This window comes from Lissotriton vulgaris, chromosome 6, assembly GCF_964263255.1.
Source record: "Lissotriton vulgaris chromosome 6, aLisVul1.2, whole genome shotgun sequence".
Taxonomy (NCBI): domain Eukaryota; kingdom Metazoa; phylum Chordata; class Amphibia; order Caudata; family Salamandridae; genus Lissotriton; species Lissotriton vulgaris.
The window spans coordinates 622,267,097-622,294,950 of NC_141694.1; the positions used below are offsets into that span (position 1 = coordinate 622,267,097).

Sequence of the window (27,854 nt, forward strand, 5' to 3'; positions counted from 1 at the left end):
ACATCTCCAAGTGCTTGAAGAAGAGCTTGCCTCCTGTTCTGAAGTATCAGGGACACAAAGTCTTCACCCCTAGCTCCCCTGAACTTCCTTTCTGGGAGTTCTGACCTGCCAAGAGGTGCCTGTAGCTGTTCTGGGCATCTGGAGGTTGTTCTGGATGTGGGAGCTAGAAAAGCAACACAACAATGAGAAGCACAACGCAACCGTACCTCTTTCGATGCATCGCAAAAAAAAATGATCCAGCACATGCCCCCAGCTCCAGACATCTCTGCACGCTGCATCAAGTACACCCATCTCTGAAGTTTGAGATTACTAAACTGATTCTGACACAAGCCCTGCTGTGTGGCTGCAAGAACCCAGGCATGATCCCAGATCATCTCATCGATGCGCCAGGTCTGTCGCATCGTTGGGGGATACAGTAAGAAACCGTTGCACCACCTCCCCATGCAGTAAGAAACCGACGCATCACCCCATCTCCGGTAAGGAATCATCGCATCACCTCCCATGTGCAGCTGTAAGGAACCGAAACATTACCTCCCACGGAGCAAGGAACCGATGCATCACCTTCCCTGAGTGTAAGGAACCGATGCATCACCTTCCCTGCAACCCTTTGTTTGTGTGCGCAACACATCCGAGGTACTTTGTTTGAAAAGTGTTGCATCTGAATTCTGCTATGAACTGAACTATTTCTACCATTTGAAAGTTATATTTTTATGACTGTGTTGTGGATTTTTGTCGTTTTTGGTCTTGTTTGGTTTAGATAAAAATTACTTACTTTTCTAAACTGGTGTGGTGTCCATTTGTCGTGTTTTCACTGTATTATCTAATGGGTTCACAAATGATTTGCATACTTCCTCTGCTTGTGCCAAGCTACCAAGGGGGTGAGCAGGGGTTGTTTTAGAATGTATCCCCCTTACCCTGACTAGGAAGAAGCATCCCTACTTGGACAAAGGTACCTACCTCTGCCAACTAGAGACCTCCATTTCTAACAACGTCCAAGTATCCCTTTGTGAATTGCTTGCAGGTATTCTAGGAGTATATTCATCCATAAACCCCAATAGGCCCCTGGCACCAATCATTGAAGAGTCTGGGTTGTCGCTCTTCTCTTATGCTGATGACACCCAGATTATTTTCTCCCTTTCTGCTGGAAAGACCACAGAGCTCTCAGCTCTTAGGACTGGGCTCAGCAAAGTGGCGTCATGGATGCATGATAACTTCCTAAAGCTCAATGGTGAAAAAACTGAGGTCCTGTTTCTGGGCAAAGATAAACATCTCTGGGGTCCGCAACATTGGCCTACAGAAATGGGTGCACTCCCGCAACCTTCAATCATGTTAGTAACCTTGGCTTTAATATTGATAAATCATTATCTATGTGTCAACAAGCCATTAAGGTTACTGCGACATGTTTCACCATTTTGAAATGGTTGATGAAGATTGTCTGGATGCTGCCTTGCTCCACCCAGAGAACCGTAGTCCAGGCGCTTGTAACATCTAGGCTGGACTACGGCAACATCCTCTACCTGGGAGCTAATAAAGATGTAATACGTAATCTGCAGCGGGTTCACAACTCTGCTGCCAAATTACTTTGTCAGGTTTCTAGAACAGCCTCGATCTCCAGTTCATTGAGGAACCTCCTTTGGCTCATGGTCGAAAACCGGGGCAAGTTTAACGCTCTGACTTACATGTTTAGAATTAAACACAACAGAGCCCCCCCCCCTTGCTTGCAAAAACTGGCCCGTCCCTAGGTGCCCTCTCATACTCTTCGGTCTGCCACACAGGCCAAATTTCAGGTGCCTAAGGTTAGATTATCCCGCACGGGCGGCCGCTCTTTCTCATATTTAGGCCCTGTACTGTGGAATGCTCTCCCTTTGTCTCTTCACACTCAGTCCAACTTCATATTGTTTCATAAGTCATTTAAAACCTGGATTTTTAACCGGTAGGTTTCTCTTTATGCTCTTCTGTCTTTCGATAGCACCGGGAAACCCTTTTTGGGTAGCTGTTGTGCTGATATATACATTTAAATAAATAAATAAACCTATGATTATGCCCAGAAATACTTTTGTGATTATACTTAACTATATTTAATGCAATTGTACTTCAAGAATTTTCTCATATCATTCTTATAAAACATTAACTGCCAAAATGCTTTACCTTTTTTAGATCAACTACACTCTTTTCCAAACTCAACCAGTTCTGACTGGTGCATTTGGTGGCCTTTATTCAAGTGTTCAATACCTTTTCCCTCTATAAAATAGCTTTAATTTTAAGAGTGTAATACAAACATTGTAATAAGCTAGTATTTAAAAAAGGCTTACAGAAGATCAGAATTGTACATATTTAAATCCCAACAAATGTTCATGCATTTTAAATGAACGTCATCACAAGTATGTTAATTCATTTTCTTCATAAATCTTAAAACTGTTTTAGAATGGCACCAAGAAATAGTTCCTAACTTTGATCTGTTATATGCTATCAAATAGTATATTGTTAACAAGTTTTACCTTTCTTATTAATCCATTGCCGTTTCCCTCAGATTCTACAGTTACAGTTTATTCACACTGAAATATTATGTTTTCAACTAGCCTCAAATTTTCGGAGCTAAAAGACGAACCGTTTCCTATTCCAAAGTCGAAAAGATAAAATGTGCATTGAAAATTAAGACCAGTGCAAATGCAAACTCTTGATATTCTCCAGTGTAAACTCTGTTTAGTGCTCTGCAACCACATACTGAATTAGATGTGGTTGTGGTTGAGTGCTGGACAAAGTAGTAAAGCATAACTACTTCTTGTCTCACCAATGAGTTACTACATACATCTGAATGCAGTAACTGAAATTGACATGTTTTTCCTTTTAATGGGAGTAAGCTGTGATCATCAACAACACAATGCTACTTAGACATCAACATTACTACCTCACATTTCTTCTTTGTACCTGGGCCTGGTTATTGATGTCTGGTGTCTCTGTCCTAACTAGAGGCTGCCTAGGACAGCTAGATTCGAGGGTTGTGATACAGCTGCTTCTGAATTCAGTATCACTAAATCTGATAAAGTCATAGTCCAGTTATTTACTTTCCGTAAGCTGCCTTACACACTGACGTGTAAGCTTCACTGGCTTGGTCTCTCGTATGTTGGTGCTTGCATAGATTGATAAAGACAAATTATTTTGACATAAACCAATTCTATGCAATAAACTGGATTTGCATTAACTCAATCTCATGTTTGCAAAGTCTAAATATCCTATATTGTTATCACAAACTTACCTGTGGGTGAATTGTTGTATGTGTCCTAACCTTTATTTATACTTACTAACATAAATAGTGTGAATCACATTGATGATAATACAGCTTATTCATATTTAAGGGTTTTCAAAAACCTGAATTGGGTAAAGCTGAAACAAGCTTCTCTGGCTCACATGTGATTGTCATTTTAGGGTAAACCTTGGCAATAAGCAATAAGCAGAGTGTTCATTTGACAGAAGAGTTTGGGAAATGCTAAGAATGCGTTGGTTGGGTAGTGTTATATCACAATTACCTTCTAATTCTCCGTAGAAAGGTGCGGGTACAACAGTGGCCACTATCAATGAAGGGAAGCAGATATGATATTTTGTAAATGTTGTATACAAATGTGTGCCTTCAGTTTTATTTATTAACAAGAATAATTTGGTCCTGGCTAATCAGTGATCTTGGAAGGCTTGGAGTCATTATAGACTGTTTGGTAAATAGATGAATCTGGAATGCTGGTATTCAAAAATGCGCTTAGGTGCAGACATTTGAAAATAAACTTTCCATACCTCTTAATGCTTCTAAATGTTAAAAGTCAGTCTGTGAGGAGCATAGCAATTATAGTGACCTCTCCCTATTACCACACCAGTCTTCCAATCTCCATTTTGTAAATGTTCCCTCTCTAGAAGACTATTCTCTTCAGAAAGGATTGTGTTATGGCAGCAAGAGATGGTGAGGGATGGTTAGCTATAGAATTCACTATAACTACTTAGTTGGTGGACATCAGTGATCAACTAATAACGAAAGGGAAAGGACTGTGGCATGCTCTGGTGCTTATATTATCTGCTTTGCTTCCAAGTAAGATAGCGTTACCACTATTCTCTGGTCTCAACATTTTTCGGGAGAAAAAAAAACAGCTGATTAATATGGTAGACACACAGTATATGCTCATATTGCATTGGCAAATCCTCCGCTATGGCGTAGAAGCGTCACCCCATGGCTTTCTCAAAGTGCAAGAAGCTAAAACATAAAATGGTAATAACTTTTAGTTATAACCATGTCATGTTCCTTTGCCGGTGGGCAGGTGGGTGGGACTGCTCTGCTTACTTAGCAGGGCAGGGGAGGAGTGGTTACCCACTCCTGAGTGTGCAATGACTGTTTGGTTGGCCCTCTTGGGCCGCCCACACCAGTCATGCACACTATCCCCTTCTCCATGCAGGCTGCATTCTTTTTGTATCAAACTTCTCTTCTAAAATGTCATTTTTAATTTTTGTTTCCAAAAAATAAAGAAGAAGACATTGGCTTAACACATTTTTGGAAAAAACTGCAATTTTGACTGTTTTGTTTGTTCACAAACGCATTTTCTCCTGCATTAAAAGTCACTTCTTTGCAGTCTTTGTAGAGTTTTGCAAGTTGCACACATGCTTCATAAAGAATACAAAGGTAAAGTTCCACAAACCTTTCCTTTGTACTCTTTCTCAGTATCTAGGAGTGCCAATCATCTTCAGTGAGTGTCGATAGACTTTTTTTTAATTAATGAGAACAAACCATTCCCATTATCAACGTTAGATGTGTATTCTTTATAAATGTACACGGGACAACCAAAAGAGACAAATCTACTCTATAGTTTAATTATGTGGAATACAGAGTAAAGCAACTTGATTTATTCATGATAGACCGAGCATTTCACCCCAAATTGAAAGATATACAAATTAAAGCATTACATCTTTGCCAAGCAGTGATGCTGGATGGAGCAGACTTCAAGTTCCGACTTTCCCAATATTTATATGACTATTGTAAATATATACTGTGCTGCATTGACTGTAGGTAATTAATAACACTATGACACTGAATTGCTTTCCTGTTAATGTGGTTTTGAAAATAATAATAATAGGAATCATCATTTCAATAAATCAAATCATTCGGTCACATTTTTCTAATGCATGGGTAAATAACAGAAGGATACAAAGGAAAGTATTGCAAATGCAATGTGTATAATTCAGAATGATCCAAAACCTACCAGGCTACCCCCTTTCAAAAAGGAAGTAATCACAACAGACTTGAAATACCCCGTTTAAAAGTATTTTTGTATTTCATTTCTTGAGGTATTGATTAAATAATACGCTGTGATACTGAAGATTCTTTGGTTGGAATGAAGTTAAATGTTTACAGTGTTCATTTTTAATCGAACAATTCACTAAATACCTTTCATTACAAAATGTGGAGACTTACTGAGAAGAGAAAAACGGTGGACAGTGAGGTTTACAACTTTCCTAAAGGTCTGCATTAATACTGTTGCTGCTGTTATGTTTTTCTGTGTGCAGGGATTTGACCTTACTACTATGAATGCAGATCAATTTTTGAAAAGTGTAGCAAAATGATGAAAACTTTGTGGTGGGAAATTTAATGAACACTCTAAAGAAGATCAAAAAGAAAAGATGTTGAGTTATTACAAGAGCACACCAGACCAGGCCAAAGGAAAGATAGCGATTTAAAAAAAACGGCAAAGAGCAAAGCAGTCATTATTATGTTGCTGACAAAATGCTATTAGAGGAAAGAAAAGAAAGAAAAACGGCAGACAAATATATTCAACACAAACAATTACGGAGTGTTCAGGAAAATACATGGAAATTATAGCAAATGTTTTGAATGTTGTTTGCCGAAATAAACTCATGAAATCTTTCATTTGTCATGCCTGGAAATCAGTAAGCCAGTAAAAACATAACAGAAACGTCTCATATTCTGAACATTATGTACCTGTGACATCACTACTCAACTGTAATAAGAACATAACGCCACAACTCTACTGTAGTACAGTATTGCAGATCGGATTTGCCATCCCCATGCTTTCTGCAAGACTGAGCAGATATTGTCGAAGGCAGGTTACCCTACACAATTAATTGCTGTTCAGCCAGTCAAAGGGATCAGTAAGTCCCTTTTTAATATACCAGTTTGAAAAACAGAGACATACTGAATAAAATAACTTTTGTAATTGATTCTTCTTTTTTTCCAATTTTCTGTGAAACTTTAAATTATGCTGTGCCTTGACATCTACAATTGTCTGTAAGTGATACCTAAAAAGCACACTGTTTAATTCGATTTTAAATGATATACACAATTTGGTGAACGCTAGGGCAACCGTTTTCAGGGAGAACACCTTTTGGAATAAGTTTTCGACAGAACCATAATGCCCTTGCTTTCTTGGCTCAGATTTATTTTGGTTGGTGATTGCATTTCACCGAATATGCGGACAATTCAGAATAAAATAGCATGATTTAGTCTTTAGAATACCAATCTATGCAGATTGTCCTTTTTTTCTTGTGAAGTGCCCTTTTTGCACTGCTATAATAAATATGCTGTCTCCTGTTTCAATTGGTTCAATATATTCAGCAAAACCATGGTCATAACATTTCCCAACAAACAGGTTAAAACAAAGCTGGATACCCAATCCAGCCAATTCTGTACAGCTTTGCTAAGCTAAGCAAACACTTCACAAATGAGCACACGCTTAATGTTTCACTTCATTACGCTGCCTATGTAACAAACAGTATATTTGTCATAAAGTATATCAAATGCCGGTATAGTGCCTTCAAAATCAACCTAAAGATAAGTCATGTGTTCTGATGAATTCATTCACCAAGCATAAATGCCCAGTAAATTGCTCCATCGTAAACCTTTTTGTAAAGACTAAAAACCTTGGATTAGTGCACTGATTGGTTACGCTAAAGGGGGGGGGGGGGTTCAAAAAGCATTTATCAGTACAGGAAGTATTACTACAGATGTACTTCAAAAGTGCGATGACATGCCTTTGTAAGTTAACTCCAAAATGTCCAACTCACAATTAGTGAAAGTGGAAGGAGGGCGCAGTTCTTACTATTTAATGTTACAATTTTATTTTCGTTTTAGATGTTTTGGAGCTAATTCACAAAGGCATATAAGAGTAGTACATAAGTAAAACTTCTCATATTTTAAAATCCCTTTGTAAATAAAACCTGAAGCAGTTGAACAGATATCCAAAATCAAGCTCATCTATTTGTTTACTATAACGTTAGTCCTTCAGGAGACCTATAAATCAGAGATACCATGGCAGGTGGTAGTCTAATCTTCTAAGAAAAAGGAGTAAATACTGCACCGCACTGCTCCCGAGGCACCCGAAGCCTGCCGGGAGCCAGGAGACAGGAGACGGGGGCCATTTCGTCAGAGTGTCCAGAGCTCTGAGCGCCTGAGAGAGCCCCAGAGAGCCCTTGTATCGAGCCCAGGAAAGCCGTGTTGCACTAACGCGGGTAGGAGCGGCAAGCGCCCTTTGTAAACCTTGGGGTGAGCATCTCAGCCAGGGCGGAACCCGCTGCAACCAAACGTGGTAGGCGCTGCTGGGAAAAAACAATACTCCCTGAAAAATTTGTAAAAGCACACCCCAAAGCGGCAGGAGGTGCGGACACCTTTGCACATAGACACGCGTAAGTGAGCTCATCCGGTCATCGTCCACATTTTGTCTAAATTTGTCAAATTCCTGCCACAGCCTACGCCCCTCTCTGCCGAAGACAACCTCTAATAAGGCAGGAGAAGCTGAGAGCCACCAAGGAGGCAGTGGCAGGGGGCAGAGGGAAAAGGCCCATAAACGGCCACCAGCAAGCAGCAGGACCTATATTTACCAACTAAGAGACAAGAGCCGAACCCCCCCCCTCTCTTCATCAAACGATTAGATGCCCACGTAGGGTTAAAAGGAGCGCAAGGTCCCCACTGGGGAAATGAGATCGGGGAAAATGTGCCAACCTGCAGAAAGTAAAAAAAAAAACAAAGATCAAGGAAGTCAACAGGGGAAGTTAAATCACCATCGGAAACAGGGACTGAATCTAATCCCAGGGAGAGGTTGGTATCAGCACCAACCCCTGAGCCGACATCACACTCCAGACGGAAAACCGGACTCCTAAAATTCTTTCATTTAAAGGCTCCAATTGTGGCGATCTACGCATCAACAGCTGAGGCTTGCAAGCTGCCAAGCCCCATTGCGCCACTGAATGTACCCTCCTCACGGGCCAATAGCATGCAGAGCATGTTGAGCATCAAACCAGAGTGTCTACCCGCTCCATCGTGTTCGGGTCCCCCTCTCCAAGGCAAACTGGCATTAGTAACCGCCCAGGTGCATCGTCCCAATACTCCCGGAGCCACAAACGAAACAAGGGAGGTAGAGCCGTAAAGGACATCACAGACAACCCCCTCGTAAAGGACACCCGGTCGAGTCAGAGCAAAAGTGCGACAATCACGGAGCTCGTCGAAGCCAAATACCACACAAAGGTAATCAAGGGCGCCAAGGAGGGAAACACAGGTCATAAAAACCTAGCCACCTCATCCGGACAAGTAGGGGACCCATGGTTGTAAATGTAAAATGTAAATGTATTTGAGCTTATATAGCGCACAGCTACCCACAAAGGGTTTCCCGGCGCTTGCTTAGGGAACCCGTCCTGGTATTCCCCTGTGAGATAACCCCGGCAGGGTATCCACAAGGTGAAAGCCAGGCATCCCGCCGCGAGGGGCCGTTGTGGAGATTAAGCAAGCTATTGCCCAGAGTCGCAGAGTGTGAACCCGTGAGTCGAGAAGGCACCGGAGCGAGAATTATCGAGTCCGTGGAATTTTTGAGCCCAAGACCCGCCGAGGCGGGGAATTGAACCCTGCTCCAGGGCCGATCTCAGCTTCCGGGTCTGCCGTCTCTAACCCCTGAACCACACTTCTCACTGGTTAAAGCCCCTCTTCCTATCAAATGATTCCCAACTTGAGGAACTTACTGAGAGAATTACGAAGTATATCGACTCACAAGGGAGAGCACCACAAACAGAATATGGTTTTGATGACCGACATCTGAGTCCGGGTATGCTGGTCTCAACCCCTCGCTGCCCTGAACCAAAAAGAGACCAACAAAAAGTATCCATAAACAACAGTAACATTATGCAGATAAATCAACCTCATCTCAACCATTCAGTACCAATCACAATTTCATCGGGGAGCACGTCGGACTCAGAGCCCAAGGACCTAAGCAAAATCCAAAAAGATGAGCCCTCTACGTCATGGACCCAATCCCTGTTAAGCACTCTAGAGCAAGCAGTAAGGGTGCTGAACTACCAATCTAACAAAATGGAATCCAGATCGACCTCATCACGTTAGTGGCTGGGCACATTTCGGGAATAAACGCAAAACTGGACTCCTTATCATCGCTCTTAACAACCCAGGGGAAATTGGAGGCTAATACCAGCTTGAGTAAACAACAGTGCAATTGTGAATGCGGAAGCATAATTGAAAAGCTAGCAAGCCTCCGGGCCATCTTGATGGACTTTTAGGGGAGGTAAAACAATCACCCCGTCACAGCCGGGCGATAGAAACTATACCGACCCCGGAGAAGCCTCAAACAGTAAAGAGAAAGCATACTAACGGCCCTACAAGAAGTAACCAAATAATGGATCAAGAACAAACATCAAAATAAGTTGGACTAGGAAAAACAGTCTCAGAAACTGAAGAAATACAACTTACCCAACAATCCTTCATTGATAACAAACCAACAAAGAGGCAAAGGAAAAGGGCAAGGAAGGCCAGGCTCAAGTATAAAAAAACAGCTAAACTTTGACCCTGGCAAAATCGTTCCCATATTTAAAACTAACATCCCTCATGAAAATAAAGCCAAATCACTGAATGGGTCATCAGTGGGTGAGGAGATTCTTTCAGAGCCATCTGAGAAGTCAAAATCATCGAGCACATCATGGGTTGAAGGCCCCAGGACAGGAGCCAACTTGAGTCTATCCCCATTTATAGGTGACAACAGTTAAATGGACATAAGATCGGACCAGCAACTAAAAGCGCAAGAGCCTGGGCGAGAAAAAACGAGGCCCACGCAAGCGCTTGAAAATGGAGGATGTGAGCAAAACAAACCTACATTAGCACTGGCAAAAAACAGTATGGGAACAAAAGGCAATTGCAGAGAGGGTTCCAACCACAGTACAAAAATCATTACTGAGCAACAAACACCCACAACATTTGAAAGAAACGCATACGAAATTCAGGGACCAGTAGGAGGACCAGAAATAAAATCTGTGCCAACCCCCGTGCGAATTACAGTTTGTGAAAAGGGCCGTAAATGTTCGCTAATGCCAAAGGAGTTAAGTACGGAACCAATCAAGTTAACCAACACAGGCCCAACACAGAAAAAAGTAAAGACAATTGAGGGAGTACAGAAAGAGCAATTACAACAATCGACCCACTCCTTTCGTGAAAGTATTCAACTTCACAACCTGTCATCTCGCAAAGCAGGCTCAACACACAAGGAGCTAAGTCAACATCCAGAGCCGTTTGACTTAAAACTAACTTTTATCCCCGAATATCCAACTAGGGGGACGCAGGACATTCTTAATCGAGGCAATCTGTTAAAATTATTCAATGAAACCTCAGCTTTACAAGACATCACTTCCAAGGACTTTTACTCCATTGAATTCCAACAAAACGTAAACAATGCCGACATTGAGGAGGCAGTTACAACTTGGGCCTCAAAGGACCTCGTAGAAAAGATATACTCTGCAAGACCTCAGTTTGAATCATAGGGCATCTCCATTACGCGACATAAGCGCCCAAGGTACCCCTATCCTTTACAAATCAACACATGTGACCAAAACAAGGGAAAAGAGATCAGAGGTCAACATACCTCTTGTCTACGCGGTGCTCGGGCCGCCTTGCCAGAGCCATCAAGCGCAAGTCACAAACCACAAACAACCGGTCTCCATCACTCAGACAGAACGGATTGGTCTTGGATACCCAATGTCCTGAGTAATAAAGCTACCTAACCCAGACCCAATCCTCTCTGGGACCATGTGGAACAAGAAGCTCCCCCAGAATTTAACAAAGAAATCAAATGTTTCATTCTGCCTGTGGAACGTGCATGGTTTCCGAGAAATGGCCCATGATCACGAAACGCTAGCTTTCTTCCTACGACAAGACATAATCTTGATCCAGGAGTCATGGAAATTACAACCGATTTCAATCCCAGGTTTCAAAGAACACCATATATTTGCAGAAAGCATCCCCGCAGTGTTTTATCAACTTACGTAACCCATAAATATAATTGGGCATCAGAAGAGCTGGACGTGGGTCTGAATTGGGCCCAAGTGATCAGAATTACCGAAGCCCCGACATCGGGGATTGAACCATGGAAAATGCTCATATTTAATGTTTATATCCATCCAGACAGTAAGTCACAAAAAGAAAAATACGTGACTTTTCTACCACTGATCAAGGTAATGTAAAGAACCCACCCGCACTGCCCACTGGTTATCTCCAGGGACTTCTACAATGCCCTATTGCCCAAAACAAGGTGAAGGCGAAGACGACTGCAAATAGTGGCGGAAAAAAGCTAGCATCTAGCCTAAAAGAATATGGACTGTCAATCCTGAATGGCAATACAAAGGGGGACAGGCCGGCAGCCGTCACATATTTGAGCAGCAAGGTCCATTCAACAATTGACTATTCCATAGTAAGTGATGAGTTAATTCCCAGCATCGAATCATTTAGTACAGAACATCGAGTAGAAAGTGACCATTTCCCCCAAATAATAAGACTGAATATTGTACCAAGTACGGCGCCAACTACGACATCCCTTCCCCACCACGCATCAAAGTTTAACCTAAGAAAATTAAAATGGCGTGGTGATGGGTTGTGCAAAATCACAGACTCAGTTAAAGCCCATATGGCCAACCTTGGGACTCAAAAAGAGGAGGAACTAGTATCCAACTGGGAGCAAACAATTCTGGTCCTTCAGCAAAAGTTCCCTGCAAGGCCAGGGAACCAGAGTAATTTTAACATCAAGAAGGAGCCTTGGTTCAACATGGACCTAAGAGCAAAAAAAAGAAAAGTCGCTAAGAAAGTCCGAGCTTTTGCAAGACAAAAAACATCGGGCTCAGTGACAAACAAATCTAACCGTGATGGAGCCAGAAGCATCTATAGGAAGGCACTGAGGGTCGCAAAGTACTCGTACAAAGAAACCATCTGGAACAAACTGCAAATCGCTGGTAAACATCCTAACAGCAGGGATTTTTGGGGTATTATAAATGACCTAAATCAAGGAGTAAAACTCCAACAGGAAGCCGGGGTTGGAGCAGAAACTTGGATCAGACACGTGCAAACCCTATACTGCAACACAGATTTAGACCCCGTAAATGGTTCAGGGGCAACACAGGAAAACACAGAGGAACTAAAAGGAGCCAAGAACAAGGAAAATAGAGCCTCCGAGCGGGAAAAAGTTCAAAAGGGCCCAACAGAGCCAGACGATCTAACATCCAAAAATGAACTGAGGACGACAATATCAAGGCTAAAGTCAGAAGGCGCAGCAGGCCCAAATGGGCTGCAAAACGCGATCTTTAAGCACGACCCGGACCTGTCGTCAGAGACCCTAACGCCACTGTTTAACCAAAATATACAAACAAGCAGAGTTACCCCCCTCCTGGAAAGGCAGCATCATCCATCCTATATTTAAGCATGACGACCATCATTACCCCACAAACTTCAGACTGATATCGTTAATAGACGTAGAGGCCAAGCTCTACGCTTCCTGCATTCTACGCGAACTACAAGCCTTGATAGCAGAAACAAAGATATTGCCTAAATTTCAAACAGTATTCAGGCAAGGAATGGGAACAATACCAAACTTAACTTGCCTGTCTATCCTAATGGATCTAGCGGTAGCAAAGAGATCCCGCTTGTACGCCTGTTTTATAGACATTAATTCCTCTTTCGATCGAGTGAATAGAGAGAACTTGTGGAGGAAACTAAATAGCTGGGGGTTGCCACACCAACTCTTAATAGCCATCAAAGCCCTACATCCGCATACCTGGGCAAGAGTGAAACTGGGAAATGGAGGCAGTACAACCAGGAGCATCCCGATGCACCAAGGCCTAAAACAGGGCTGCGTATTAGCCCCCACCCTCTTCAACCTTTTTCTCTCCGATCTCACAAGCACGCTGGAATCGGCAGATAGCCACCCACCATCTTTGGCTAAAAACCCAATACACTACCTACAATATGCCGACAATATCGTATTGCTGAGTAAAACACCAATCGGCCTACAAAGAGCTATAAATAATTTAAAATCGTACTTAGAACGGGAAAGCCTGGAACTAAATAAAGAAAAAAGCAAAGTGGTCCGTCTAGTAGATCCGCATAAGTTAAAGTACAAATGGATGGCCCAAGGGGCAACAGTGACAGAACAAGGGCATTACAAGTATCTGGGAATAACAAAAACAAAAGGTGTTAACTACAAGGATCACAAAACAGCATTACGAGCAAAAGCACAATCTTTAATCTTTGCGTACCGTTCGTTAAAAGAAAAAATCGATTGCCCTAACTATAACCATCTATTAAAAGTAATGGCAGCGCAGATCATGCCCACCCTATCTTAAGGCCTAGTTACGTGGTGTGGCAAGGAGGCCGATCTTTAAAAAGGAACTACAGATTAAAATTTATAAAGCAGTCTTCAATCTGCCAAAATCCGCCTCAGCTTCACAAGTTAGGCTCGAATTTGGACTGCAAAACCAGACGTTCTGGAGCATGAGCGGCTTCGTGAAACTCTGTTATAAACTTCGATCTGCAGACCCAGACACATTGGACTGGCTGAGCTGGGAGGAAATAAAAAAACGGGTGGATACCGAAACCCCGAACACCTGGGGAAAGTTTCTGAAATCCTGTTTGGAAAAGCTGGAGCTGGAATCAGTCTGGAAATCTGGGACAGATAAAGCAAGTCTAAGCAAACTGGCCACTGCGGCAGTAAAAAGGAAATCCTTTTTGGAGGATAAAGAGACACTGGCAAAACGCCGGCATGGCTGGACCATTATGAACCTCTCCACAACCCCAAATCCAATTACATACCTATTATCCCACTTCAGTGGTCATCTAAAAAAGGCTTTTACAGACTATCGGATGGGGATGCATGTCTCGAAGGACCTACTACTGTCCTGGAAACCCTCCGACCAGAAGGAGCAATATCGCCTCTGTGGGTATAAAACTGAAACCCTTGCCCACCTTTTTTGTGTATGTCCGGCGCTGATAGGACAGAGACGTCTTTTATTGAAACCCATCTTTAACTCGCTAAACATTCACTCTTGCAGACATGCAGTCACAAGCTGGCTCGGAGGCTCCTCCATAATCCTGGCATGCCGCGGAGTCAAATTCCTGGCAGAAGTAAGAAAACGCTTAGGACAAACTGAACAGGGGGAATACCCAGTTGGTAGGCCATTAGAGACACTTTAACTTGAGGATCTCACACGTATTGACCCCAATTTTAATAGATGCCGAGATAATTCTAGTATTTTAATAAATTTTGTATTGTTATTTTATCATGCAAATTTTGTAACAATTTTAACTAATTATGCAAATAAAAACCTTTGACCTTGACCTTGAGTAAATCAAGAGAACAATTTCCTGTGTTTTACAAGACCTGGTTGAATTTTATGTGCATTTTGCATCGATATATTCACATACTCTTTTGCTTGTCTCTTCTTGTGTCTTTTCTTTTAAAATTTATATTTCTTTTATTTATATGCTTGCTGGTTTTTCTGGAAGTCACATGAATACAAATACAATCATAAAAAGTTATTACACCAGGACCCACTGCTGAAGAGATTAAGTACAAGTTTAATGTGAGACAAAGAGTTGTGGTGCAGAACTGAACAATTTAAAACTACTGGACATCTCTTTTGGTCAAAATAAAGTCCCCATAACTTAATGGAAACTAAAATGTTTTCATAATTTCCTTGTCAATTTGTTATAATTTCCTTAACTGTCTTGCAAAGCTGCATTCTATTTTAACAACGTATTGAACTGCCCCAATCTGATATTTTTTGTATTGATGGCTAGTTTCCTCAGTTTACATTCTTAAATTATTCTATGGTTGTCTTGTTGTCATTTATTTATGAATATGTTAGAAGGGCTATGTGAGATTGTAGGTTTCTAGAGAAGTAGCCGCGGTTGGTGGAAAGAGAGGAGTGGAGAGAACAAATCTTCAAGGATTTGACAGATTTGAAGTAGAATGAAAGTAGATAGTGATAGAATTTTTAGCGCAGTGAATAGATCAGAGCTGAATGTCTTTTACCATATTTATTGGTGCATGCATATGGGTCTCACAAACTGTTAATGAGTAGAATGGAACACAGGATAAAGAAAAGACATGTCTGTATAAGGTGCATGCTTTGGTGAGGTGTACATTTTTAGAATATAGAATAATTGGGGGTGTAGTCCAGGCTGAAAGAAAAGCATTCAGTGACAGTTTCCATCTAGAAATAATACTGGAGATGCTGCAGATTGATTGTGGCAGTGGAGTGATATGTAAGGCTCATGTAGATGAAAGTAAGGCAACAGGGGTACATCACTACCTGGATATGTTAGGGTGCTAGAAAAAAATTGATGCTGTTGTGATTTGAATGCTCTCAAATTTTACTACTGCTGTGTCTAGTGTTAGGATAGGATGATAAACTAGGGGAATAATACAATATCCATCACATATTATGTATTTACACCAACAAGAGCCCAAGGATTTAGGCCCAGGGTGTGCCCTTATTCCAGGTAGGGGTTTCTCTTATGTGTTTTCTCTCTTCACACAGTGTATTCCCTTGTACAGTGGTTTAAAATGATGGAAATGGAGACATGTAGATGGTAGTCACTACCAAATGCAGAGATGCCACTTCACCCACGACCTTTAACTGACACTACTAGAGCACTTGCTTCACACTGCCCAACGCTCCTTCACAATGCTATGGGGATTTTCAAGAGATGAGAGTAAAACAGAATTGGAAATTGATCTCCTCTGAGCCTGACTCCTCCCAGCCAGATATGATTTCCTCCCTCTAAGACTTTAATAGAACCCCTATGGTGACTGAAGCCAGAGGTCCACCATCCCAGCCTGTATTGAGTTGTTTAGCATCATACTCACACTTGTCAAACAAAGGCAGCTAATTACCCTTTGAAGATTTTTCCACCGCCCAATCATTTTCCCAAGAGAAAACGAATTCTTCTGGATGAGTCTATGGTTCAGGGAAGGCCTTGAACTGCTGGATTGTCAGCAAAGGAATTACCTTGTCCAATCAGGGTGACTCAAAGCATAAATCCTGTTAAGGCTGACTCTCTCAGTCTTAACACATGCAAACGCAAGTGAACCTGTGTCACATGTCACCTGTTCATAGTCCTTTAACTCTACTGTTCACAGCAGCTGTCCTTATGTTATAGGTAAGCCCTAACATTTTCAGTTCAAGTTCATTTTCAAACAGAAACTTACAGTAAATAATTGTCAAAAACCAGGAAATTCAAAGGAACAAAAACATAATTTTGTTAACCTGTCAGAACCTGCCGTCTGACACACACGTATAGGGGTAATCTGGACATAATCTGATCCAACCAAGATCCTTGCCTGCATTCCCCCATTTTGAAAGATAATGATAGGACAACACACCATCTAAAATGTGGTGGCTAGACCTAAAAGAGAGAACAACAATATCTGCATTATCATTCAGTTGTGAATTGAGGACATCAAAGATAGAGACAAAGTGTGTTTCTTTTTTGGCTGAAAGAACTATTGCATAACGTCGGATATTAGTTCATTCATCTAGAAAGTACAAGAATATAACATTTACAAGACAAAAAAGTACATTGTATCACAAACATAAGAAATTAAAATCTCCTTAAAGGGTTACATTTTATAAAAGAAAATTATAGCCTGTGGCATTAAAATAAAAAAATATCCACAATATTCTCAGATTTATAAAAGACAGAAGACGATTACCGTGATAAGTGGACAGCCATTGCAGCATAGCAAACATCAACTGGTGTTCCACAGCAGAACCACATGATCAACACATTGCTTCCAAACAATAACATTGTTTTCATTTATACTTTTTATCAAGTGGCAAAATGTGGCCATGCTTGACATGCATTAACTTCATCATCTTCCAATAAATATTCTATAAGCCAGAGAGCGAGTGGTTATTGAACATTTTGAGAATAAGAGCATTTGGCTATTAGCAGCCGTGAAGCTAGGGGGGTGCGGTGAGGGCGGTCCACCCCAGGCGGCACTATTCTGAGGGCAGCGGCCGCGGCCCGTTGCTGCGGCCTTTATCATTTATTTGAGGTCACTACTGTCAGTGAGTGTCCTCAAATAAATGATAAAGGCCGCCGTAATGGACCACTGCCGCGGCCGGCACCTGTGACTCCTGTGCACCGGCTCTTCTGCTCGCGTGTGCTGCTTCTGTGCTAAAATATGTATTCTTGTTTTAGCCTGACTGCATTACTTGAAATACCCGCCTGCCCACCTGCGGCGTTGATATCACGTCACAGACTCCCTGCCCAATACTATGGAGACCCGGGCAGTGGTTACGTTGTGGCTGTGACCTCACGTCCTGGTCTGGAAGGAAGTGAGGTTGGATATTCAAGAAGCTGCGGGATCGACTGGGGCGCTTGTTGTCCGCATCCGGCGTCATTAGTGCTACTACACTGTGCTTCCCTGACAGAGATTCATCCTGCATGATGCACTGGCCTACGAGTGTATTGGTAAATTCAATGCAGTGACATGGGGCAACTTTTACTCTTAGCACATGATGGTACTGCTTGTGCCTAGGAGCTGCATTGAATAAACCCACCATTCGGCTTTAGGTCACATGCTCCGTCACAACAGCACGTAACCTCTTTAAAAAAATGCAACATCCTATCGGAGTAGCAGAAGCGCCGGGCGGTAGCCTTGTTGCTTCTCGCCAGTAGAGTTCCTCTGACCCATGCAGCATTTGTTTCCCCACGCTTGGGCTCAGCTCCCCGCCCCCTATTTGCGGCACAGGTGATTAATGGCAGGACAGAGTCGACCCCGCGACCAGCATTGAGAGCGGCCCCACCGTGAACCAAGACATCTGGGGACTGACTCTCGCAACGTGGAAATGCTGGGCTCAGCTTCAGGTAGAGTGGTGACAGGCATAGCAGGGTGTGGGAGGATAGCGGCCAGTGGTGATGCCTGTTAGGTGTTGTTCAGGTGACACGGTTGAGAGGGAGGACTCAGCTGTGTAATTTAAGCGATGAACCTTCCAACGCTTAGCGTGTTAGTACAGACTTTTGGGTGTTGGTTCTATGTCATGAGGTCAGTAACTAAGAGCTAAACTTATCTATGCCACTAGCTGCATTGCGCGCAGGGCTGACCACTTTGGGGAAATTTATTTAGTTTTGGCCTGAGAGTAGTCATAGTTTGTTAAATAGCTACACTTCCTGGCTGCCGACTCAGCTTCGATGTTTCCTGTCTCACCCTGTGCCCCTGTCCAACCTTGGTGTATGTGTACCTTATATGCACAGAACTTAAATACATAACTGCTTCTGAAAAACTTGTTTAATATCATGTTTACTCATTTGTTTAACACTATGATCTAGTGGTTACAAGAGGCCACAAGTGCTTTCAATAGCTGGTGCTTTGCAGTAGTTTTAAAACCTTGTAAGGGTTTCCTGTTGGTCAAATGGGTGTAATTTCTAATATTTATGTTTCTCTAATATGTTTCATCTCTTGATCCTTACTCTTGAGAAAGTGTCACTAATAGTCCATGAAATGTCACTCATAATTACACTAAAATTATGAAACTGTCACACATAGCAATCTGAAACCTTGTCAGCTATGGGCACACCGGTGTGCAGCTTTGCTGCTTAACCTGAAATTAATCATGCCCGGGCGGCATGGTTTGCCCCGGGAGTCAGTGGGGCCACGAGGAGGCCTGGCCGTGCAGAATTGCCGCTCGTAGAGTGAGGTAATTGTATCTCTTGATATCATCTGATGTACGATAACAATGTATGGTCATACTTTTTAGAAATCATTGTTTTAAGTAATTTTTTTATTTATTTGCATTATGCTGCACTTTCCGAAGGTGAATCCTTGTTCCTTGCCATAAACAACCCTCTGTGATTTCTGTTCCTCCTTGTTCTCTCTTTGGGAACAAACAAACTGTAGGCATTATTTTAACTGAGCATGGAATTCATTTACTTTACATGTGCGCCAACAGTGTTTATAAATTATTTTTTTATTCATTTTTAATGCATTTGATCTTTGATGTATATTTTTTATGTATTCATGTGTACGGTGTCTGTACTTTTGAGGTCATATTGACCGAAAAAAAGTTTTTTTAATTGAATTGTATCTCTCACTCTGCAAGTTTTTAATTAAAGATATGCTTGCCTTTTAAACTTGCAGCACCTAGTATCTAAAGCTGCCTGCTCTAGATGTAGTATTGCAGTCACTCACAGCCGGTGTCTGACTCCATTCGGACCTCATGCCAAGTTAGCTGAAGATTTTTATAAACTTTTTATTTATTTTAATTGTAAGGTCAGATGAAACACTAATAATTGTGTTGATTATCGTAGATACCAGTAATATACACTTTCGCCAACCACGTCCTTGCAAAAATATTAGAGAAACACATCCCTATCTTCCGGTCAGAAATACATGACTTGAAGCATTGTCTTTAACGGAGCCTGTCCTAAACTTTAACCGCCTCTTAGTGCTTAAAGGTGAACAAACAAAAAGGTCGTTAAAAAACTCTATGTGCTCAGCTCAGATGATTCATGGTCCTTACTTAAACCCATAGCATGTTATCAATTTATTTTAGTTAACCCTTTCTCCTTTTTACCAATCTCTCCACAGCAATACACAAGTCTACGTTCCTATTAAATTCTACAATTATTGTCAGTACGCCACAGATAGGGGACACGGGTTGTGCACAAGCTGTGATGTTATGAGTCAGAGGTCACAAACAGGGTAGGTAGAACTGATGTAAGTTTTGGGTTTCCTTCTGCTTTTCCTTCAGCGGCGTAGCTAGGTGGGGGCGTTCTGCCCAAGGCGGCACTATTTTGGGGAGGAGGGCTGTCTATACCTGGACCGTGTCATGTATGTTCATGTAACTTGCATGAATGAGGTAACTATTAGCGGCGATACTACGTGTCTCTCGGACCTCTTTCAGGTGCTCGCCATCCTTTTTCCCCAGTACTCCCCCAGGGGGGCGGCAATCTGAAAGATAGCCCCGGGCGCCACAAGCTCTAGCTACGCCTCTGGCTATTAGAGCCAACACCTTAGTTTGTGAAGTCGGTGGCCTGACTGAATGGCTAAGTCTAATTTTAATATTATTAGAAGTTACTCAACTTCAGACAGAAGCTGGTTGACAGATGGCTATCGGCTGAGAACGCCGGAACCACACCCTCTTCTCCTCTCCTCTCCGATGCCAGATGCAGGAAAGAAGGAAGACAATTGCTAAGCAGCGGAAGCCGCCGAAAATGCAGAAAACGCTGTTAAAATGCAGTGAAATGCAGTGACCCAGGGGAAAATGTGAAAGACTCACCAGCGTGACCCCGTGAAACCCCAGTGTTAGGAGACAGGGGAGATTGAGCAATCCAGCAGCAAGATGGGATCCACGGAAACACGCCAGCGGGGGCCGTAGAGAACCGAAAGACAGGGAGCTGGAGCCGCCGCTGGTGAACAGGAGCCGAGTTGAGGCAAGAAAATACACCAGTGCGTGTGTGGAGAGACAAAGCAATTCGGAGCTGAGTGGGGCAAGGCAAGCACCAGAGCATTTCTCTGCTGATATCTACAATACTGCTTCACGGAGGCTGAGGTGCCGATTTTCTTCATTTTTTTCCAGCATCACTATTAATATATCACCATTAGTTAGGCTCAATGCTCACCTGGAGGGACTTATCAGCTAAAATCTTTATATTCTACGAGCCAGGACAATCACCAGATGCGGTCTGCTGCAGGCACCCATACTCTGTGGAGGAACAGATTTTCCCTTTAAAAACGTTTTTCTCTCTTGTTATTTGGGACCACCAGGTTTCTCTCCAAGAGAGGGTAAGTTCACGCATTTTTCCCTTATTGGTGTTTGGGGGCATCCTGCTCCACTTGGCTGAGGGTCACTGGTGGGGGTCTCAGGCATAAAATTTGCCTCCATTTACTTTTTTTTTTAGCTACTCAGTACTTCCAGTATGTAAAATCTCACCAAGGGCGCTAAAGGCACTGCAACAGCTCATGCTCTCGCTGACTCTCCAAGTCTGGGCCAACGGGTTAAGAAATGGGTAGGCCAGGCTGCTGCTCGAGCAAACCGCACGGCAACTCTTAGGAGGGACCTGGATCTGAATCCGAATCCGGAAATTACTGAGATGGCAAGCTCTGAGGCCACCAAACAAGATCCTCTTGAGAGTGTTTCTGTGGACCTTGTTTCGAATACCTGTACTAGCCCTTTCCCTAATGCCTCTCCCAGGGCAGATACATTAAACTCGACAAAGGCAAAGTCAGTGGCGCTCGCTGATCCACCTGGGGAAACTAGGGAAATTATGAATCTCAAAAAGTGCCCCTTGTTCTTCAAAGCCAAGACAGGTGTGCCATCAGCAGTGCAGGGGGCTGCAGGGAATGGACTTTTGTCAGTGGATAGTTCCATAGTTTTAAGGAAAGATCTGGATCTTAGGGACCCCACAAATGACAATCACTCTCCCCCTCCATCAGCCTCCTTGCTTTTGCTTTTGCCTTCCACTATCTCACTATAGTGAACCGCCCCTACCATCCGCATCTTTTAACTAGATTTCGTTTTAACCTAATCCATTTTTCACTTGGCTTCTTCCCTAGTTGGAGTACCCCGGATAGGGCAAGTCCCTGCAATTGTGATGACTTCTCAATGCAGGACACTTTGCATTTTTTTATGTTTTGCGATTTCTATAGCGAAATCAGGAAGAAGTTTTTGTTGCCTATCCTGAGGGAGGCTGGGTTCATGCAGGTTAGGCCAGCCCTGCTGTATCTTCAACTTCTAAATACTCACCGAATAATATTTTCTGTTGCAAATTTCCTAGTAGCTGCAGTACGAATTAGGAATAGGAGAGTCAGGGCACTACCTATTTTAGCCAATCTGAATTAGATGTTTTTTAACTTTATCTGCTTACACATGAGAACAATTATGATATGATAAACAATGAGGTTAATGCAGCTTTTTAGTATACTTTTTATCATGTTTTACATAAATATTTATGCAAAAATATTCTTAAATGAAATGTATTGTTTGTGCTGTATGTTGTGTATATATTATTTTGTATAATTGTATCACGTATTTTTATGATATTAATTTATCGAATAAAAGTATTTTTGACTGACTGACTGGCTTTTGCCTTCCTCTGGAGTGAGCTCACCTGCATTATCTGAACGATCTGAAGGATCTACTCCTATGGAAGATGTTCTGACACCCTCAGTAGAGACTATATCTTTGGATCCATAGGTCTCACAGTCTGAAGCCAGGCCAGAATTAACTCAAGACAATCCCTTTCAAGATAATAGACCATTCTCCATGCAATGGGATGTTAAGAGCCTCCTTAACCTGATTCTGGAGGAAATTCGAGATCTTAAAGCCTCCCAAACTGCAGAGATAGCTGTAATTCACGCCTGTTTAACCAAAATAGAAGAAAGTATGGCTCTGGTCCCGGCACGTCTTCTTGAGGCAGAGACCCGGATTTCGCAATTGGAAGACCAGGTTTTGACTATGAACAATAATGTTGCCACCTTCCGGAATCCAGAAGACAGCTTTGGAAAATAAATTAGAAGATAGAATCACTCTATCACGCTCTAATCTGTGCATTCATGGAATTCAGGAGGCCCTTGAGGGACAGCAGACTTTATCATGGGTGGACTCATTTCTTAAAAAGAATGTAATTCCGGAGTTTAATAAATGACCTAACTATTATGCGAGCCCATCGGGTGCCAGCACATCTCCCCCCAAACAACAAATTCCCACAGACTATGCTGGTTAATTTTGGTGATTTTAGGGTTAGGGAACAAATATAAAGTAAGGCCATAAAACAGCGACAGTTCACTTCAACAGAAGTCCCACTCTGCCATATCTTCCCGGATATTTCGGCTTCCGCGGCTAAAAGGCAGAAAGAATTTGTAAAATTGTTGAATTTGTTTAAAGAACAGGGAGCGCAGGCAATGACTGCTCAACAGATCAAGCTAAAAGTGTTAGTTAAATGTACATTTCATGAGTTTTGCAATGTCCCGGAAGCACAGGAATTACTCCAACAAATCTCGTTGGATAAATACTAATGGCCTATAGATTATAATATGTTAATATAATGTTAAAGTGTTGATGTTATAAGTGACCATGGATTATGGGTCTTTTCTCCTGCTGCAGCTTTTTTTAATTTTAATTGCAATTGTTAAGCTCATATCTGTAGATAATTGCATATAGTTAGTTACCTTGTTTGAGTCCCTCATTTTTTATTCATAAAAATTGTTTTATTTTTTTGGAGGAAGGGGGGAGACCGGTAGCACTAGGAACCAAGTCATAGTGCCAGTTAAAAGGGCGGGGCAGCGTGCCAGATGTGAGCAGGGACGACGATCTGCACATGGTGGCGTTGGGAGCTGGGTGGGGTCACGGGGTGGAAGGGGAAAAAACGAAATCAATTTTTTAAAATCCATATATATTCATCTTCATTTAGTTATAGACTCAAATTTCCCAGGTTTCATGGTATTAGGCTACTTAAATATTACCTTGCCTATTATTAATGGATGAAAAGAGAATTGTGAAAACAGTTTCTTTCAATGTTAATGGACTCAAAAACAAAAAGAAAATGAGGGCCATTGAGGCATGGATTAGGACAGAAAATCCAGCGGTCATTATATTGCAAGAGACCCATATATCAGCTGGGAAACTAACAGATTTCTTGATGTTTAGGTCCTGGGCAGCTTATAGGTGTTTCTCTTCATCTTCGGCATCTTATAGGGGCCAGCGATTTTTCTTAGTGAAAAATGTCTGGTTAATATTTTCAATTCTTTAAATGATCAGAATGGTAGGTGGTGTTGGGTCACCTGTAACCTAGGGGCCAGACTCTTAACAATCGCCAGCATATACACCCCAGTGGATCACAATCCTATGCCATATGAGGTTTTTTTTCAATCATTAATCCAAGTACCTGGCGAATTAATCTTAGGGGGGATTTTAATTTCTTAATGGACCCTAAAATCGACTCCTCAGCTCTGCCCAAAAAACAGTTAACACCTAAAACATCAATATCTATGCAAAACTATAGCTTGACTATGGATATTTTGGACCCCTGGAGGACTGCATTTCCAACTAAGATTGCCTATACTTGTTCCTCAAGTAGATTTCATACCTCATCACGCATTGATTTTTTTCTCATTTCCAGGAGTTTGACTTTTAGGCAGCAAAGAATCCTACAGAATGGGTTTTCGGATCATGCAATGGTGATTCTTGAGTTAGAGCTAGGTAAATACACCATGACCCCTAAAAGATGGATGTTAAATAGGCAATACTTATTAGATGAGAACTAAGTACCTTTTATTAAATCTAAGATTATAGAATTTTTTGAGCGAATCTATGACACAGCACCTCCGCGTGTGGTCTGGGGCTCGTTTAAGGCCTTTCTAAGGAGACTAGCCATCAGGAAGGATGCTGATAATTGTAGTAAAGCAAAGGAAGAAAAGCGAGCATTAGAACAGAAAGTTCAAAGGTCCTTTGATACATTTATTAGCAGTCCTTCAGCTTTTAACCAACGGCAGCTGGATCAGGCTAAAAAGGATCTCAGTGAAAAATATTATCTTTAAGGTGAATCTTTTTATCAGTACCACAGGCAAAAAATCTATGAAGAAAGTAATTACACCGGGAGGTTTCTTGTGCGGCAGGCAAGAAAGCAGGTTGTAACTAATCAAATAACTCCATTGAAATGTCCTATAACTGCTTCTTGAACTGATGACCAGGAAGCAATAGGGGATATAATGTTGCAAAATTATAGGAGCATATATGGCCAACAACAGACTATTGATATGACAACCCTGAGAAATCTTCTTCAGAAGCATGATCTGCGAATCCTTTCACAAAAAATGAACTGGAGGATATAATCAAAAATCTTCCGAACGGTAAAGCCTGTGGGCAGGATGGGCTACCGCCGGAATTTTTAAAAACTTTTTCCAGTACCCTCTGGGATTATTTTTTATAGCCAGCCAACTCAATCTTAGAGGGTGGGGTGACACCAAAGTCATTTAGAAATGGGAATATTCATCAATATATTAATAGTCAGTTTTTTTTAAAAGGCAAGGATAGTGAAGACCCCAATTCCTATTGTCCCATCACGCTTTCAAACTCTGACTAAAATAATCACTAAACTTTTAGCTAATTGTTTTAATCCCCGGTGCTATTTGCCTTTTTTATTGAGCCTTTGGTAATTGCCATCAGGAATAGTACAGATATCTGTCCTCCATTGCCAACTATGGCAACATTGAAACTATGCGCCGACAACATTATGCTTATTATAAAGCCCGAGGAATAGGTTAAAATAAAAACGTTTGAAATTTTTGAAAAATTCGAATTGCTTGGCGGATATAAAAAAAATAAAAAAAATACAGAAGTTATACAGCGTGTTGGAGCACCGATGGATATGCACCTCATTATTCTTTCCTGTTTAAATACAAAACCGAAGAGATATTTTGGGGTTTATTTTTCAGCACAAATTATCGATTTATATGACTTGAATTTTGCCCCACTTTTATGGAAGGTCCAGGATCTCTTCTTCCGATGGAATTCACTCCCATTTACCATCCTGGGCAGGGCTGCATTGATTAAAATGTCATTTCTCCCGCTGTTTAATTTCCTTTTCTCAGAGATTCCCTGTGTTTTACCGAGTTCCTTTTTTAATAAAATAGAGTCTATGTTTACATCTTTTTTATGAAGAAAGAAGGTCTCCAGTATTGCACTTAGCACTTTATATGAGGAGCTGGAAAATGGTGGAATATCTCTCTCAAATTTGAGGGATTATTACTTCGCATATTTTGCACAATACATGTCCAGATTTAAGTCAGAACTGCAATCAGGTCTCTTTATTAATTATTTTATTAATTTAATTTGTAAAGAAATTCAGATCCACTGCCCACTAACCATTGTCAAATCTCCTAAATTCCTACGTTATAAGTGCATACAGTGGTTTTTCCAAAGATGTCTTTTATAGAAGATATTCTATTCCTGTAATTAACTTTTCAACTCCATTATCTGGCCCTATTTGACAATCTGGGATAAGAGAATCGTAGGTAATCACAAAAAAATGGGCAAAGGCTGGATTTGGAAAAATATCAGATTTTTTAAGGAATGATAGCTGGTTGAATCTAACGGAAATGTCTTATTTAATTCCAAATGATTTTCTTCACCTTGGGTCATATAATGTCTTTAGTAGGTAAACTAGATCTGGCTCAAATCATTGATCACTAGTTTATAATCTATTAGAAGCCCTCACATTGAAAAAGCCTGGGGAATAGAAAAAGTGTCTAGCCTCTATCAAACGATTCAGAAAAGGGGGTGGTGATGAACAGAGTGTCTGAATTAAGCAGACCACTCTTACCCAGTCCAAAGATCAGGGCTTGATCCATCACCGTTATTTATCTCACTGCACCATCCCAGCTCAGAACCTGGCTATATGCAAATCAGTCTGTCCCTGGCCCAGTGCATCATGGGAACAGGGCAGACTAAACTACCAAGCCAATTCTTCACCAGAAAGGAGACAAGCTACCGGGGACCGGTTTCTGGCATTTCAGCTGTCTTCGGCCCGGCTTGCTTGAATCCTGATGGTGCAGTGAGAAAGGGACTCATGTCTGAGTATACCCTGCCACACCTATAGTGGCCAAAAACGATTCACCACCCCCTTTTCTAGCCTCTATCAAAGGCATCGATTTGGAGACGAAGGCCATAGAGAAATGAGCAAAACAGGAGGAGATGGAAATTACAACGAATATGTGGTCAGCAGTTAATAATCTGAATATTTGTACATTAAGGGGGGCTAATTGGCATAGGATGCTGTTTTTTAGTAAATGGCTACTTTATAGAACTCCACTTTTTCTATTTAAAATGTATTCCGGCCAATCTGCACTTAATCATCCTTCTGACAATTGGACACATATTATATTACAATGCCCCTTGATTCAGAGGTTCGGGAAGGACATTTTTTACTATCTGGAACACGAATGTTTTACAGGTTTAAATATTTGGTTAATAGTCTTTAGCTTTGACCCAGACCTTCTCCTTTCAGATAGGCTGAATAAATTATTATATAGCGCAATGGCTGTCGCAAGTTCCCTTTTACTTCAGAGATGGCGATCAGACGCCTTACCATCTAAATAAGAATGGCTTTGTAAAATAAAGCAAGGTAAAAAAAAGCGAACAAGCTTATGCATTAAGAACAGGCGGACTCAAGAAGTTTGAGAGGGTCTAGGCAGACTGGTTTGATTAAGATCTCAGTGTTTAGCTTATCTCAGCGGAGGGATTCTTAGTATGTCTGACTTCGATGCATAATAATACCTGTGTGTTAATCCATTTTATGACATTTGATGCTTTCCATAAATTATAACCATTTTAATTGAGTACAGGATCAATTAGTATTTTGAACATATTTATGGATCTGTATGTATATGTCTAAGATGTGATCAATTGTTTAGTGTGTAGTAACTATTAGCAGTGGATTTTGTTCCAGGATATAACATGTGGGTCTCCTTATCAAATTTTAGGATTTATTATTTTCTGGTTAATTGGTGTTATTAAACAATTCTATATTGCCTTGTTGATATATT

The 27,854-nt window shown here is 41.5% G+C and overlaps 1 protein-coding gene and 1 pseudogene across 1 annotated transcript in view; one reads left to right on the forward strand and one right to left on the reverse strand.

Moving 5' to 3' along the window:
- The window catches only part of FUT9 (fucosyltransferase 9), a 603,582-nt gene that overhangs the window by 347,158 nt on the left and 228,570 nt on the right, over positions 1-27,854 (reverse strand). The gene's annotated exons all lie outside the window — the stretch shown is intronic.
- On the forward strand, positions 11,066-12,725 carry LOC147707793 (uncharacterized; annotated as a pseudogene).